Source organism: Sturnira hondurensis, unplaced genomic scaffold, assembly GCF_014824575.4.
Source record: "Sturnira hondurensis isolate 20B ecotype Veracruz unplaced genomic scaffold, ASM1482457v3 Scaffold0003166, whole genome shotgun sequence".
NCBI classification, from domain to species: domain Eukaryota; kingdom Metazoa; phylum Chordata; class Mammalia; order Chiroptera; family Phyllostomidae; genus Sturnira; species Sturnira hondurensis.
In genome coordinates, this window is record NW_028075797.1 from 2,483,962 (window position 1) to 2,500,670 (window position 16,709).

General features: G+C 38.6%; 1 protein-coding gene and 1 non-coding gene across 2 annotated transcripts in view; both read right to left on the reverse strand.

Moving 5' to 3' along the window:
* Positions 1-16,709, reverse strand: part of AUTS2 (activator of transcription and developmental regulator AUTS2) — a 1,160,553-nt gene that overhangs the window by 543,990 nt on the left and 599,854 nt on the right. The window lies entirely within an intron of this gene.
* On the reverse strand, positions 6,461-6,564 carry LOC118984047 (U6 spliceosomal RNA). The gene has a single exon (XR_005065857.1). It is a non-coding gene; the product is annotated as a U6 spliceosomal RNA (small nuclear RNA).

Consider the following 16,709-nt stretch of genomic DNA (forward strand, 5'->3'; position numbering starts at 1 on the left):
TGCCTACTATGAAACTTATATTGACCTATAGAGTTCATGGTAAATTCTGTAGGTTATTATGACCTACTATAGGTTACTGTCACCATAATTTCATTTAATCTTCTCCAGATCACTTTGAGTAAGGTATTACTGGTCCCATTTTTGTAGTGAGGCTAATTGAGATGGGGTAAAGTTAAATGATTTGCCTAAATCCACGGTTATTTAAAGTAAGTATGTGAAACCAATGACCATTTCCCTTATCTCCCCTTATATGAAAAAGAAATTGTCCATTTAAAATTAAATCAGGAAAATTAAAATGGCTGCATATTATCTGTTACACTTATTCACGTGGGATACAAGAACATTGCAGCAGAAAAATGTGAATAGATCTGTGAATTGTCTTATTGTACTTTAAATCAAGAAAAAATGACAAAGTTGCTCTAAACTACAATTCAAAATACACATCCCTATAATGCATGACTATGAAATAAGACATGAAGGGTGACAATATACATAAACATAAACTTGGGCCTATATTACCAGCTTTCACATCATTAGGAAAGTAGTGGATCATATTATGGAAGATTCATATATAATGTGACATATTGTTATACTACCAAAATGTACAACATCTGAAAGCCAGTTCAATAAGCTTAAATAATATATTGTACTTAAACCTAATGCTTGAAGAATATGTTGTGTTGATGCTTCTGGAAAAAACAGACCACCTAATTTCAGGGGTATATATTACCTACAGGTAAACTTAATAGAAAATGATACACTCAACTAAGTGTGAAATGGTTAAACATATTGCAGTGAAAATGCTATGGTTGAGGTTCCAGCCCATATGGAGGCACAGGTAGAAACCCTTCCCTTCCTTGCACAACCAAAAGGAGAAAAACAACCAATCTAAAATCTATAAACAACCGGAAGTGCCAGAAAATCAAACTGCATGGAACTCTGACAACCACAGAATTAAAGAAACAGTCAAAGAGAACAACCAGACTGGTAAGGCCAGGAAAGGAGAGAAACCACAGTGAGCAGGGACCATGGGGGTGAGGGCAGGCTGTGCAGGAGGGGCTGATTTAAGGGGAACTGAGACTCGGCAGTGGTTGTGGACTACAGCTGTTGCCCTGGCGGGAGAAACTCTCAGTCTCGAAGGAGTTCCCTGAAAAGTGCACTAGAGACAAGCCTGAGAGCTGTCCTGTTCCCTCTCTAGCCCCTCCCCTACAGGCAGCACAGCAAGGAGGTTCGCCCTGCCTTGGTGAATACGGAGGGCCCCGCCCCCTCACATTTTATCAGAGGCCCTGAGCAAAGAAATAGGGACAAAATGAAAGAACAGTGCAAAACCTCAGAAAGAGAGCTAAGCGAGGAGAATATAGCCAACTTATCTGATGGAAAACTTAGTCAAAATGCTCCCAGAACTGATTGAACTTGGTTGAAAAATGAAAGAACAAATAAAAGATACCCAAAATGAAATAAAGCAAAATATTCAGGGAACCAACAGTGACAGGAAGGAAACGAGGACTCAAAGCAATGATTTGGAACAAAAGGAAGAAATAAACATCCAACTGGATCAAAATGAAGAAACAAGAATCCAAAAAGATGAAGAGACTAAGGACTCTCTTGGACAACTTGCAACATTCCAATATTAAAATCATCGGGGTACCAGAAGGAGAATAACAGTAGTGAGAAATTAAAAACATAATGAAGAAAAACTTCCCCAATCTCATGAAGGAAACAGACTTTTAGGAAGTCCAGGAAACCCAGAGAGTCCTGAAGAAGTTGGACCCAAAGAGGAACACACCAAGGACCATCATCATTAAGTTACCCAAGGTTAAAGACAAAGAGACAATCTTAAAAGCAGCGAGAGGGGAGGAAAGGGTTACCTATGAATGAGTGCCCATAAGGCTATCAGCTGATTTCTCAAAAGAAACCTTACAGGCAAGAAGGGGCTAGAAAGAAGTATTTAAAGTAATGAATGGCAAGGACCTACTCCAAGAATACTCTATCCAGCAAAGCTATTATTTAGAATGGAAGGGCAGATAAAGTGCTTCCCAGATAAGGTCAAGTTAAAGGAGTTCATCATCACCAAGCCATACTATCTTAAGTCTTAAAGGGATATATCTCAAAAAAAGGAAGATAAAAAATGTGAACAGTAAAATGACAACAAACTCACAACTATCAACAAATGAACCTAAAAAATAAAGGAAAAAAAACAATGAAAACAAAAATTAAGCAAACAACTAGAACAGGAACAAAATCAGAGAAATAGACATTACATGGAGGGTTTTCAGTGGGGAAGAGGAATGGGGGAAAAGGCACAAGGAAGAAGAAGCATAATTGGTAGGCATAAAATGGATGGGGAGAAGTAAAAAATGGTACAGGAAACAGAGAACTCAGAGAACTTACATGTACAACCCATGAACATGAACCCTTTAGGGGGGGAGGATGGAGGGTTGGGGGGTACAGAGTGAAAGAGGGATAAATAAAAAAATTGGGAAAACTGTAAGAGCATAACCAATAAAATATAGCGAAAAGGAGAAAGACACAAAATACTAAAATTCCTGATAAACAAATAGAAATATGTTACTTGTACTTTCATCACCTATTAAAACGTATTAATAAAAACAGAAAATCCTATGGTTGAAATGTTCATTTTCTTCATTCTGGACAAAATTATAAGCAATGGGATTACACAAGAGTGTGTACACTGTAAATCCTATAGTAAACTCCTATTGCTTTATAAGCATAAAAAAGGCTATATTAGGTTAAATAGAATTCAAACAATATCAGTAAAAAAGAAGAGTAGCACATTGGCCACCAAATGTCCATTTCTACAATAATACACTCCCATTCCACTCCAAGGAGATTTAGAGAAATATTACCTAATGATAATATGCTAATGACAGCTAATCTTGTTAATCTAGTAGAGTAACTAGAATTCATCCCAGCCCCTTGGTCAGAATTTGATCCTGCAAAAAAAGGCAGCAGTGAAGAAATTTGTGAAATGATAGCTGAGTAAGCAAAAAACAATTCAGAAATTTCCAACAGCTGCTAGGAGCTGAGATGAGCCAACTGGCAAGAAAGGGAGAGTGCTAATACTAATTCTCATATTTAAAAGAAAACAAAAGTACTCCATTTACCCTTTAATGTACAGCATTTCTCATTCCATTCAAACATCCACTTTAGCAAACTAAAATCTAAGAGGCATTACCTAAGCAAAGGTTTTACTCTGATTAAATGCCATCAGCACATATTACCATATCTTTGGCTGAAGTCTCAAGTATGCCAGAAAGTGCAAAAGGAAATAACAGAAAAAGGATGCCAAGCTATTGAGCAATGTTCTTTCTAATTGTGATTTTGTTAGGTATGTAACAAACACTTTGTTCTGTAGTCTCTTGTGCTCAGAAGCAATTTAGGTATCACCATGTAAACAATCTGAAGATATTAATCACACATCATCAGCCATTCAGTTATTATTCATCCTTAACATGCTCCACTCCAAACCACAATGAGCACTGCACCAGGAACAAATAACCCTTTCAGGCTGATACACTGTGGTCTATAGAACATGGCTTCACCAGACGGATAGCAAATAGATAACAATAAACTCAATGTGGGTAGGGGGTCAGTGCCTCCAAAAAGGTTGAGAGCTCAGGTGATCTGTATGCCAGAATTTCTCCTCCCTCCTTCAGTATCAAGAAATAAAGTAATCTCTGAGGGTGCTCAAGACAGAAAACAAGCAACTGTTTAGTGTCAGGGAACTCACATATATTGTCTTATTTAATATCTCACAGCAGTGTTTATACTCATTTTACAGACATAGAAACTGAGGCTCAAGAAGGCAAAGCAACCTTTTACACAGATAGGATGATTATCCCCCAAAGGGTATGGATCTGACTCCAAGCCCTATGTACTTAAGAATCTTTCATTCTTGAGCAAATTAGTCATCAAATATTGCCTGGCCAAACACTCAGTGTCATGGTAGGGAATATAAAGCTAAATATTATAGTCCCGGCTTTCCTCCCCTGATGTTTCTTGTCTTCTTTCTCAAGTTCCATATAAATTAAATTTTGGCCATAGGATGTCCCTGTTTGGTTTTTGATTGACATCATTTTGCTTCATCCTCATCTAAATAGAATTGGTAGGGGCACTTACAGGCACACTCTCCTGAGAAATGAGGGTGGGCCTGTGCAGTCAGCTCTCCACTTGCAGCACGGACACCATCTCCAGAACATACGACTCACAGTCCTTTCATCAGGTTACGCTGGGTAATCACTAGTGCTGAGCAATCTGGCAGTTCTTGCTATAATTCTTATAATTTTTGGAAATCTTTGGCTTACATGAAGTTTCATTTAGGTGCCTTTTCTTTACAAGAAATATAGAAAAATACAATCTAGACTTTTAGACAAATAGCTAGACAATAAAAAAAAAAGCAGAACACCTGTTTATGTTCACAGGTCAGGAAACGGTGGGATTCCCTAACAACAGGGCACATGGTTTATATTTAAAGGATGCTGAGAGTCAACCTCATACAAAGTTCTTAAGAAAGTTCTAAAGAAAATATAGGGCTCATTCCTTTCATTCTTCAAGCTTCCAGAGTAATCACCAAATCCTACAGTTCTTTTTCTCAAGCTCACACCTGACGGTCTTCTTATTTCAGACAGAATCACAGGTAACCCAACTAATTTCCACTCTACTGGTGGAGATTCTCTCTCTTCCCTTTGTCCCTCAGGATGTCTTCCTAAATCTCTTTCTACGATTATTCCCACACCAGGCACACCTTGTCTTCCTTTTCTACTCTCCCCAATCTCAAAGCACTGTCCACCTCTGCAGCCTTCTGGTCCTTTTCAGAGCAGGTGCCCTCCTTTCTCTTCTTGAAGACATTCTCTAAAACATCTGGCCTTTCCTTAGGCCTGTAACTTCATTCACAAAGGTTCATCTTTACTTTAAGTGGACCTGTTGTCTTTGTGCATCTAAGAAAACATATCTTTGAATGTTAACTGATTTCTCTTTTCCTGTCAAAGTCACAACAGTGGGCACTAGAGCACTAGACTTCATTGTTGTTTTGCTGCCCACGTACTGTCTATATGTGCTGTAAATGTTAACTGTCCTGTATCCATCAAGGTTAAAAAAGTATGTGTCTCTCCACTTTTTTTTTTACCAACTCCTGGATATCTCTCCCCCACTCTTAATCTACCATCAAAGGATTTCATGTAAACCCCAGTCGGTCTCTTCCTTTCATTCAATGTATAAAATAAGCTGTAAATATGCCATTTTCTGGAGCATTTCCTCAACCTGTTGCTTCCTGGTAATTGCCACCAGTTTGGCTCAAATAAACTCATAAACATTCTCAAAACAAAACAAAACAACAACACAACTTGGCCTTACAAGGCTGGCCCTTACTCTAGCTGCAATTATGGAATTGTAACCCTACCCTCAATGAAAAGTGTGTATGTCTACATAGAAATACTTAGCAAGTCCCTGGTACATAATGGCACTCAACAATTGTCAGTGTATCACCAATATTAATTAATGCAACAAGATAAGGAAGTAAATGTGAGATTTATGACTAATTTTTGAGGGAAAATTAATATGACCTGTTTATCAAAAACCTGGATTTTTATCAGGTGAATTATTACATGCTCAAGACTTTAGACCCTTCTCTTTAGTAGAGAAACAGTCAGGTCATTCTGGGAGGAGTAATGCTGGTCCAAGAGTGATGCTTGCAACCAATGACAAAATTATCTTTTAGCTACCTGACACAAGCACTAGCAATTTCCTTTTTTTTTTTTTTTTGGTGTTATTCCAAAACAAGGCCAGTTGAGCATGTCTGATAATCTACATTCTTTCTCTTGGTCTTATCCTCAAATGTAGATTCTTAGATATCTGATATCAACAGAATAGTCCTTTGAAATTTATGCAGACTTAGAGTTCATTAATTTGAATAATAAGTTCAGATGATTTTAATGTAAGAGTTAGTAGTAGCTGTGACAAAGCTTCCTGCATGGAAAATCGAGGCTGAATGAATGCTTTACTGCAGTCTCATTTTTCACCGGATGGCCTCTTAATCAAAGAGGAAAGCCTTGGCCACATGAATATTTAAGCATAATCCAATCTATATGCACCTGATAGACAAGGGAAAAATAGTCATGCAAACATCTCAATCAGAAGCCATCAAATATGATTTAATGGTTAATTATCTTAGTTTATTTCCATATATCCATATGAACCAAGATCTCTTAGTTCAAGGACAAAGTGGTCATTTTCTTAAACTTAGCCTGAACACCACCAGAAACACTTTAAATACTATTCTTAAATTGAAAGTGTAACTCTTCTTAAACTATAAGCTTATCCTAAATACCACATAAACACCATCCTTGCTTATATGGCAGTCATGTAAAATTAGATGTTACGAACAAAAACGGACTAGACAGCTCTTCACTGTCACAAGTTATATTCTCAAGTCCGTATTTTTTTAAGCGTGGACTTCTTCATGAATCTGTGTGTCATTCTTGTGCAGGGGCCATGCTAATCTTTTTGTGTCATTCTAATTTTAGCATATGCTCTACTGAAGCAAGCCTGCGTTCATATAATCTTTAAAATTCTTTGGAATAGCTTCCCTACTTATCTCCTAGTCTTTCATTAAATTTACTGTCAAGTTACAATAAGACTGGCAGGGTCAGCATGTATAAGGGTGGTTAAGAATGCGGATTACAGAACCAGAATACCTGCGTTAACTATAAGACTTTTGCCATGTTATTTAACCTCCGGCACTTTGGTTTCCTCATCTGAAAAACAAGGATAAAAAAAGTACCTACTTCATAAACTTGCTGTATTACACTTACACATTTTAAGTGTGCCAAAAGTGTTAAAAATCATTATCATTACAACATCTGTCTTTGTAATAGCTAAGCAAATTGTATGTCTTGTTTCAAGAGTGGTAATAAGCAACAAATATAAACAAAAAGCCAAAATATATGGGCAAGTAACACACTACTCACACACAAAAACAATGACAAGAGTATATAAATACCTTGTTTTTCTAATCTTCACCCAAGAATATATTTATTGATTTTAGAGAGGGGGAGGAAGGGAAAGAGCAAAAGAGAGAGAAACACTGATCATTTGCCTCCTGTACACACCCTGACCAGAGATGGAACCCACGACCTAGGTACGTGACCTGACCAGGAATCAAACCCGCAGCCTTTTTAATGTCCTGGATGATGATGCTCAAACCCACTGAGTAACCCAGACAGGGCTAAAGACCTCATCTTAAGCAGAAAAGAGACCTAATTAAACCCTCCTTAAGTTTCTTGTTTAGGCCCATAAACAGGCAAACAACATTTGGTCTTTGGGCTCAATCATCAGCCAATGATGAATGCTTCCTGTATGGCTTTTAAGGGAAAATTGTAGAAAACAGATTCCTACAAACAAATTGGTGTGATTTTTCTTGGCTTTCAAACATAAAGACAATATCAGGTTTCTTAGATATCAGACCAAAATTTCCATAAAATGAAATCTCATTATATATAGCTGTATTGACAATGTACTTCAACTCTGGTAAGGCCCAAGCAACTAAGAAATTACCTTTTGCCACCATAAATGCTAAAATTTCATTCTGAGAGGTAGATCCAATCAATACTGAAATATTTTCTGTAATTATCTCCTCCAAAGTAGACCATATTTCTTTTGGAAATCCTCATTTTCCAAAAGAACATATATGTGTGGACAGGAAAGTAGTGCTGTAATAAATCAAAACTTTCCAACTGGGAAGATCATGGTGGTAAGTCATGCACCCCACACATCAATTTCTAGGTAAAAGCCATATTTTTACTTTAAACCAGCCCTGTCCATTCAATGTCTGGGATAACACACCTTCAAACTGTTTCTCTCAGACCCCTCCTTCTAAGACAGTAAATAATGTTAACTATTCTGTAATCCAATCCTAGCCTTGCTTTCTCCCACTTTCATGTAATCTTCCTTATGTTCTCTCCTTAATTTGAAATGCATAAAAGAAACTGCAAAACTGTTATTCTGTGGAGCATTTGAGATCTTGCTCTTTGCCATATGCTGTCAATTTGACTCAAATAAACTCTTACAAAAATTCTCTATAGATTTAGACATTTGTTAAGGCAACATATATTTTTATGTAAAATTTCAATATTTCATACAACATTTTTTCCTCAATAAACTCTAAGTCTAGATCTCTCATTCTCATACCAATCCCACTGGCCTACAGAGCAAAGTACTACTATGCCACCAGTGATGACATATTCCAGGAATAATTTAAAACTCATTTTATATATTGATCAATTCTTATTCTTTGATTCCATATATGGCAAGATTTGAAGGTCTAAATTATAATTATATAGGCCTGAGTCTAGCTTATTAATGCTCCCGAAAAGCACATGATCTCCAAAAGTAGAAAGAAAAGTAATGGCTTTGTGACTAATTTTTCAATCGAAATAGCATATAACATGGCCTCACTTTAGCTCTTCTTTCTTTACAAGCTACAATGAAGTAATTCGCTCAATCTTCAGATGAATGTGATACATAGCCTTCTGCCACCATAAATAGTGAAACAGGTGGCCTCGCCTACAAGAAAAGTCCTCAAAAAGGCATTAATTTCATATTTAGATCAGAAAAAGTAGTTTAATGTCATCTAGGCCTAAACCAAAACCTTTAGTTTTTATATCTCAAATTATTTGCTGTCTCTGATGGATAAGAGCAATGCCATGGGTATTGAAATGAAATGCCACAGAATACTAGTGAGTATTAATTCTTGAAGGGTCTTCTTTGTGCCATCCTTTGCTAAGGCATGGGAATAAAAAATAAATAAGTAAATAAAAAATAAATAAAACATTACTTCAAGAAGTTTAAAATCTAATGGAGGAGACAGACATGCATAAATAACTACATGAGGTATTAAACTGTATTTCAAAAACATCTAGTAGTCACATTTGGTGGCAAGCACATTAATCTCACTTTCATCTATAAATTATAATAAGGATGAACAGTTCTGGGGTATGTACAGCTTATGCCAAAATGTAGCTTGAAAGAAAGGAAACACCCAAAGAAATCTGTATAAGCCTCTAGCTCAGTCACAAAATAGAGAATTTAATATTGTAAGAACAAGACCTTCCCTGGGTTCACTTTCCTCAGAGGCACATCTCTAACTTCTGAAAGCATTTCTAATCTGTAGCCACTAGATCAATACAAGGGATTTTTTTTTCCTTTGGTTTCAGACAGCCTTATGACCAGAAAACACAGGGCTGAAGAAGCTTCAAACCCTGCAACAGTCAAAAACCTGACTAGTTGAGAAGAAGAGAGTTATATTTAAGAGTTTTTGCTTCATTTACTTCATTTAAAAAGTATATATTGACCATAAATGAGGTCAGATATGGTCCTAAAACTTGGGAATACTAACAAGAATGACAATTAGATCATACCGCAGTGGGAGAGGCACACACCAGCAAAGACACAGTAGGAGGTGAAAAGATGTAACACTTTAATGCCAGAAGAACTATAGAGTCAGATCAAGAAATTCTTATTTCTGGGAGGTGGAACTCCTGGAAAGCCTTCCCTAGCTTCTGTGGGGACTTTTCCCCCAGCCTTGGTACTTGCCTTTTCTGTGGCTAGTTTGGGAATTACTTTCTGTGTTCTGTGGCTACTTATCCTTTTTTAGAAAATTTTAATCTTTATATAATTCTTGTTCAAGTACAGTTTTCTGTCTTATATTCCCAGCCCTGCTTTCCCCAGTGCTCCCCACCTCCCTCCCATTTCCGCCCCCCACCTTAGTTATTGTCCATGTGTCCTTTATACTTGTTCATGTGAGTCCTTCCCCTTTTCCCTGTGATTCTCTCCCCTCTCCCCTCTGGACCCTGTCAGCCTGTTCCATATTTGAGTGTCATTGGCCATATTTTGCTTGCTTATTTGTTTTGTTGTTTAGATTCCTGTTAATGGTGATATCATATGGTATTTGTCTTTCACCGCCTGGCTTATTTTGCTCAGCATAATGCTTTCCAGTTCCATCCATGCTGTTGCAAAGGGCTGGCATATAACCAGTTGGTTTTCTTCTTGAGGTCAGGCATGGTAATTACACCTATTTGAATATGCTCTCCAGCAAAAGAACAAAGTAAGAAAATAATCTAAGATAAATTGCTGATTGAAGAATCGACAAATCACCAGTATACTGAAGTAATGGGGCAAAATGATAAGATTTATTTTTTTTGAGAGTGGGGAAGTGAAAGAGAAAGAGAGGGAGAGAAACATGGATGTGAGAGAGAAACATCTATTGGTAGCCTCTCACACGCCTCCAACTGGGGACCACCTGTGCTCAATCCACTGAGCCACACCAGCCAAGGCATGCTGACTCTTCTTAGAAAAGAAGAAAAACCTTCTTAGAAAAACCTTACTCTTAGGAATTTCTCTCAAAAACTGACCCTCACTGGCCAAACTGGAATAGATACTTCTGCTTCCTCCTTTAAATTTCAGCTCTTTCAGCTGTAACAAAATAATGTAACAAAATTATAGGAGTGTCTGCGAAGCTTTCTTTGGCCCTAAACTACTTTGGCCAGAGAACAGTTAAAGGGAAACTACCTTATTCCATGGCTAATTAGTGAGAGTGCTTCGTGCATACTCGTGAGGGGTTTTCCAGATGTGCAAGTCTGCAGGGTGTAGTAGGAGCAGACAATGACTCCAGAATATTGCTCTATGGGGTTTTTCTTGCCATGTAAAGTCCTAAGAAGGGCTCAACTATAAATAAAGACACAGATAGCTCCCACAAAGAAAGCAACTGAGAAAATGATTCACCAAATTGAAGACTTTTACAGTATTACTCCTACAATAGTAAGCTAAATACAGTATAAGTTCATTGGCACTTGGTGCAAAAACAGTACTTACATTTTCATTACTGCTGCCATGCCACTCCTTCCTGACGAGGAAATTAAGGCACAGTGTGGTTAAATTTCACGAATAAAATATAATACTCAAAGCTAGGTATTCAGATTAAAAAGACTGAACCTGTACTTTAAAGAAACAAAACTAGTTTATTTCTGCACATACACCTTTTTTTTTTAAAAGAAAGTGTATACGATAGAACTTTTGGACCTGATGTGCTTTGATAATTATTCCTCCTAAATGTCTAATATCATCTTATCTGATCACACTCTTCACCACAATGTTCTGATTCTACTCCACAGGAATCATCAAGAAAGGAGGCTGCCACAATACAGCAGATCTCACTTGAAGCAGACAGGAAACACATAGGGGACGGCACTCCCAACAGTCCCAATGAAAGGGAATTAATAGATTGCTGCAGGGGCGGAAAAATCTCTTTTCCTATTTTCCCTCCAAATTCTCAGCCGGAGCCCCTGTAACAAGAGATAGATTAACAAGAAAAAAGCTTATAAATGTATTTATTGCAAAGGTTTTTCTCCTGCTAGTATGAATCTAGAAAGGAGGAGACTAGGAGAAATGTTTACATCCCTCTCTTGACAGGGCACCACAGACAAATTTAGGAAACTGAGTTGGTAAGGATTCTTGCCTTCTGCAGGCTTTTGTCACTTATCCCAGCCCTCTGGAGCAAGTGGAGTGGCCAGCATTTTACTGTCTTTAAGACTGTTGGAATTGTAAGGGAGGAAAATTATCTTTTCCTTTTACCCTTATACATTCTTTGCTGGGGCCCCTGTAACAAAAACCATTAAAAAGGAATATGCATACAAATCTATATAATTTTAAAGTTTTACACAACCCAAGAACCTTCATAAGGAAATAATGACCCAAACAGGTGGTTAAACCTGGGCATTTTTTACTGCTTGGTTTGATGAAGAGTGGAAAGTCCTGGAAAAATGCCACAGGACGAAGGTTTGCGCTATGTGTAGTCAAGTGGGGGAGATGTATCGAGGCCTATTCGTTCAGATTCTTTTGTGAATTTCCCCATCTTCAGAGACAATGACACTCCTTTGGATACAGGGAGGGCATTGCTCACAGGAGGGTGTCACAACCTGTTTTAGGGGAAGGTCAGAAAGTCGTTCCTGTACCTGCCATTCTCAAATTCCTTCATCTTGAAATAGTCAATGTGCCAAGGAGCCATATTTTGGGGGAGTATGTCCTAAACCCCATTACTGCCACAAATCACACTCCAAGATATCTTAAAAATTTCTAAATCACTAGAAGAACCTGAAACCTACTTATACAATGAAATTTGTTTTCTTGAAACCACTGCTGTGGTAAAAGGATTTCTAGCAGACTTGAAAGAAATGAATGTATAGTTTGAGATTAAAAAAAGAATCTGGGCAGATGGGCAGCCATAATCTCAGAGAAACATCCATTTGGCTGACCCTGTGAACTTGGAACAAATGGTCACTTTACAAAGCATGAACTGAGACTCTCTGGAAAGCCTCCTTTTCTCACAAAACCTCTATATGTTCATGAAAGTTATCCTTCAATTGGGGGCCTTTATACAGAGTCTCCAAAAGTTTTATTAAAATGTAAACTGTTCATTTTATAAGGTCAGTCTTGAGCTTTCAGTATCCACTAACATAATCACAAAATATGATTAGCAAACATATTAACTGCATTCTTGGGAAATTAGGGCAGGTGACCTATGATGAGAGGAAGGGTTCCACCACAGGAAAATGGCCAGGTGAGGTAAGTGGTTGTAAAGAGAAGTCCTAGTCTGAGTAATGGTCAGTAATGGAAGGGGGTACCAAAAAAAATAAAGACAGAAAAAACAAAAAGCACATTTACCTGCTAAATCAAGTTGCCTAGGACAACCTCTGTTTCTAACTTCCTCCAGGGAGCTATTTAAAGTGAAATGACCCAGGCCAGGGGTGCCATTTTCGGTTATTAAAGAAGCAAGTAGAGCTTCTGGCTCTGAGCAGCACTTGACCCAAAGGGTAACAGGCAGGAGGAAGAGGAAAGGGAATTAACCAGATCCCCCGTGGTTAGAGTCTGCACACAGCAGGGCTGAAAACCATGTCCCTCTCAGCATGGCTTCCAAGGAACAGTTCTTTGATTGCAGAAGTTACTGCTGTCCAGGGCTGAGCTGCAGGAAAGGACGAAAGGCCAAAACCACAAGGGAAGGGAACAGCAAGAGAAGGCCCAGATAAGAAATGTAATAACTGACACATCTGTCACCCAGTGGCATAGAGCCCTAAAACTGTGATGACAAAACAGAGGCAATGCTGGCCTAATTACCCTCTTCCAGCCGACGGCCAAAGGTCCGGTGATTTGTCAAAGTCTCTCTGGGCATTTCTCTAAACAAGCCCAGCCTCCAATCCCAGTGTAAAACCCACAAGCCAGCTTCTGGGAGTGAGAAACAGGCAGTTGACTTTAGGGTTTTTTTTCTTCATCTGGAGAAACATGAATAAATCACACATCATCAAGTTTATCATTTTTCTCCTCAGAGAAATATGAAATATTATAGATCATCTCCAGTACATCAGCTTCTGCACACCCCATTAGCATGAAGGGACTATTTTTGATACAATTTATCAAACCACTGGCCTCATTGCTCCCATTTCCTTCAAAATGGAAACGTGGACACAGTGGACTCAGGCTTCCCTTATTCACAAACTGCCACAGTCTGCCTTCTACCCTGGGAGCAGGAGCTGAGTTGAAGGGCGTAGTTGGTGACAGGTCATCAGCCTGTGCTAGCTCCCTCAAAAGGCTGGAAGGGTGTAGCCAAGAGACTGGAATGGGGCTGCTTCGAATATGCTTTAGGTCAATGCTGCAGAGGTGAGAATGTGGTCTTTTTTTTTTAATGAAGGACTTCTCTCTCACCAAAGTCTGTTTTGTCTTCAACCTGCCTCACCTTGAACTGGAAAAGGGTCCCGATAAGGATGACTGCCTGGTTTAGTAAGCTACATATACTTATTGGAAGTCAGAAATGCTTGAAAACTGCAATAGAGCATTAAAACATTTGCTGACTATCTACTTCCTCCCCCCATTAACAGTATTCAAGTGTTTTAACAGCAAGGTTGAGAATCAAATATCTATTCAGTTTAACATGGTTATTGTTTTCATTAAGGAAGTCCTACTGTGTTTGAGGCATTTACCATGTGGTTCCTGCTTATAGTCAGCTAAGCAAATGTATACCTAACTAGCTGTAATATGTTAGAATCAGATGTACTGGTACATACATATGAAAGTATTTCATCAGGAACCTGAAAATTGAGTAGAATTTCAACACCCTGGATAAAGTTTAAAACAGGAAAGACAGCTAAGGATAAAGAAACATCACCAGCAGGCATGGAAGAGAAATGACACTGGGACATAAGGATTCAGATGTAAACACTACAAGGATGAAAATAAGGCCAGGCTAGGATGGTTCTGGACGAGCCAGCTAAGGAGTATTAGCTTCATCATATAAATAACAGGAAGCCACGGGATGTTTGTGAGCATAAGAGTAAAGATTAGGACTGTGGTTAAGAAGTTAACTTTAACAGGCCTGTGAAAGGTGACCAAGGAGAGGTGAGATGAGTGATAAGGAGACTGGTGAGAGGACACCTCCGGCCAAATTTCCCTCCAGGTCCCCTCTAGAGCCCGCAGCTGGAAGGTAAGAACCTGGTTCAGCAGTCACACATCAGTCATGCCAAGTGCTGGCGGGTACTCAACACAATTTGGTGAAATAACAAATGGACATGTATGTGTGCAGGGAGTTTTGCACAAGAAGGTTAATGGCTGCATTATTTGTAATAGCAAAACACTGAAAATAACTTAAATATTTGTATATAGAATAGATGAATGGTGGCACAGTCTTACACCAGCATAAAACACAGCAGTGGAAGAGCAAGATAGAGCAACTGAAAAAGTTGCTAAAGCGCTCATGTTTATAGGTAGTAAGATGGAAGTTTTCAAAATGAGAGTCTATTAAATAATATTTGCTGATTTCTGTATGTAGAATATATATAAAAATTCATAACATAAGTAACAAGTTCAGAATTGTAGTTCTTAGCTGTGGATTCTCAGAGGAGCATTTGATCAGAATTGTAATGGGAGATTCAACTATACTGAAATGTCTTACTTTTCAAGCCGGCGATGGGTACATGGATGTTCATTATATTATTTTTCCTGCCTTTATTTAATAAAATAAGGATAAAGCAAAAATAATCAGAAAAGTCAGGGGAATCTTGGGGACTAGCCGTATTTCAGGATATGGATGACAAGACAATCATCAGTGAAGTAGACTGAGAAAGGGCAGTGAAAATGGGGAGAAGTCAGACGACTGACATACCCTAGGCCTGGAAAGTGACAGGCATGTGCAGCTAAAGGGCTGGCAGAAAATGTAGGCTGCAGTTCATGCACTTGGTTCGACTGCACAGGGAGACGGGAAGCTAAGGGCTGGTGAGAGAACTGGAGATGAGGAGGGACCATGGGACTTGACACAGGGCAAAGGAAGGGGCAGGGAGAGCTAGCACGAGGACCAGGTGGACCATGACCAAAGACAAACACAAAAGAATGGAAGACTAAATGCAAGTTTTCCCTGGCAAGGAATACAGGGACATATTTATTAACCTCCCAGGGGGGATGTGCGTGCGTGAGTGTGCGTGTGTGTTTTAAGAAAATTACAAAGTTGGCATTGAAATTTACTCCCTTCTAAAAGATTCAATTTTATACTATCATCCTTTTTCAAATGATAAAGTAAGTATTCTCTTCCATTGTAAAACTGAACTGGATGGGACAGCATGGGAAGTGAATCAAAACAGAATAAGAACACACCAACCTCTTATATTTTCCGTCTTACAGAAATGCAATTGGATAACTTATTTTTTCAAATCTGAAGTTTATTAGGCTGGTATTTATTTTGGTTTCCCTGGAGGGCACAATTACGCCTTAGAAAGACCTGTGGCTTAAAGACTTTCACAATAAACTATTTCTATGCTTACCACATGTACCAGGAGTAGCGAAGAAAGTCTCCTTTGTGAGGCAGTTTTCAGAATGACGACCCCTATCCTTCTCTGTTAACAGCGTCATATGTTCTGGCAGTAGAACTTCTTCCAACCACTGTGCAAGCTACAGAATTACCTCACGGGAGTTATGCAAACAAAAGATTATGTTGAGCATCCCAGCTGGATCTGAAAGTCTCTGAGGAGATAAAATACCACCCTGAAACATTCTCTTTTCACAACCAAAGAACTGATCCCAGCATTTGCAAGGAAGGTTATACTAAGGCTGGTGACAAGCTAGGAAAAGTTGGTCTCAAGAGTCCTATAATTCCCTCTAGATTAGAAAGTGTACAGTAAGTTTAGTGACCACATATATAAAAAGAAGGGGGGCCTTTATTCTTAGGTTTCTGCCTCCCACTCCTTTTTATGGGGAAATCTCACTTTACAAGTTGAATATGTAGGTCCAATTCACCACTCTTTAGCAGAGCTGTGAAAAGGTAAGCAGATTTTCAGAGAACATCTGCCAAATCATCACGTGATAAAAATAGGTAGATACAAAATAGAGAGGGGGAGGTTAAGAATAGTATGGAAAATGGAGAAGCCAAAGAACTTATATGTATGAACCATGGACTTGAACTAAGGTAGGGGTGGAACGTGGGTGGGAGGGGGCTGCAGGGTGAAAGGGAATAAAGGGAGAAAAATGAGACAATGTAATACCACAATCAATAAAATATATTAAAATAACAGTTCACATGGACACAGGAAGTAAGAAATAAGTTTGAGAGTCTTTCTAGTCTGGCAAGCTAGCAAGTGACACTACTGAAGGTACCCAGG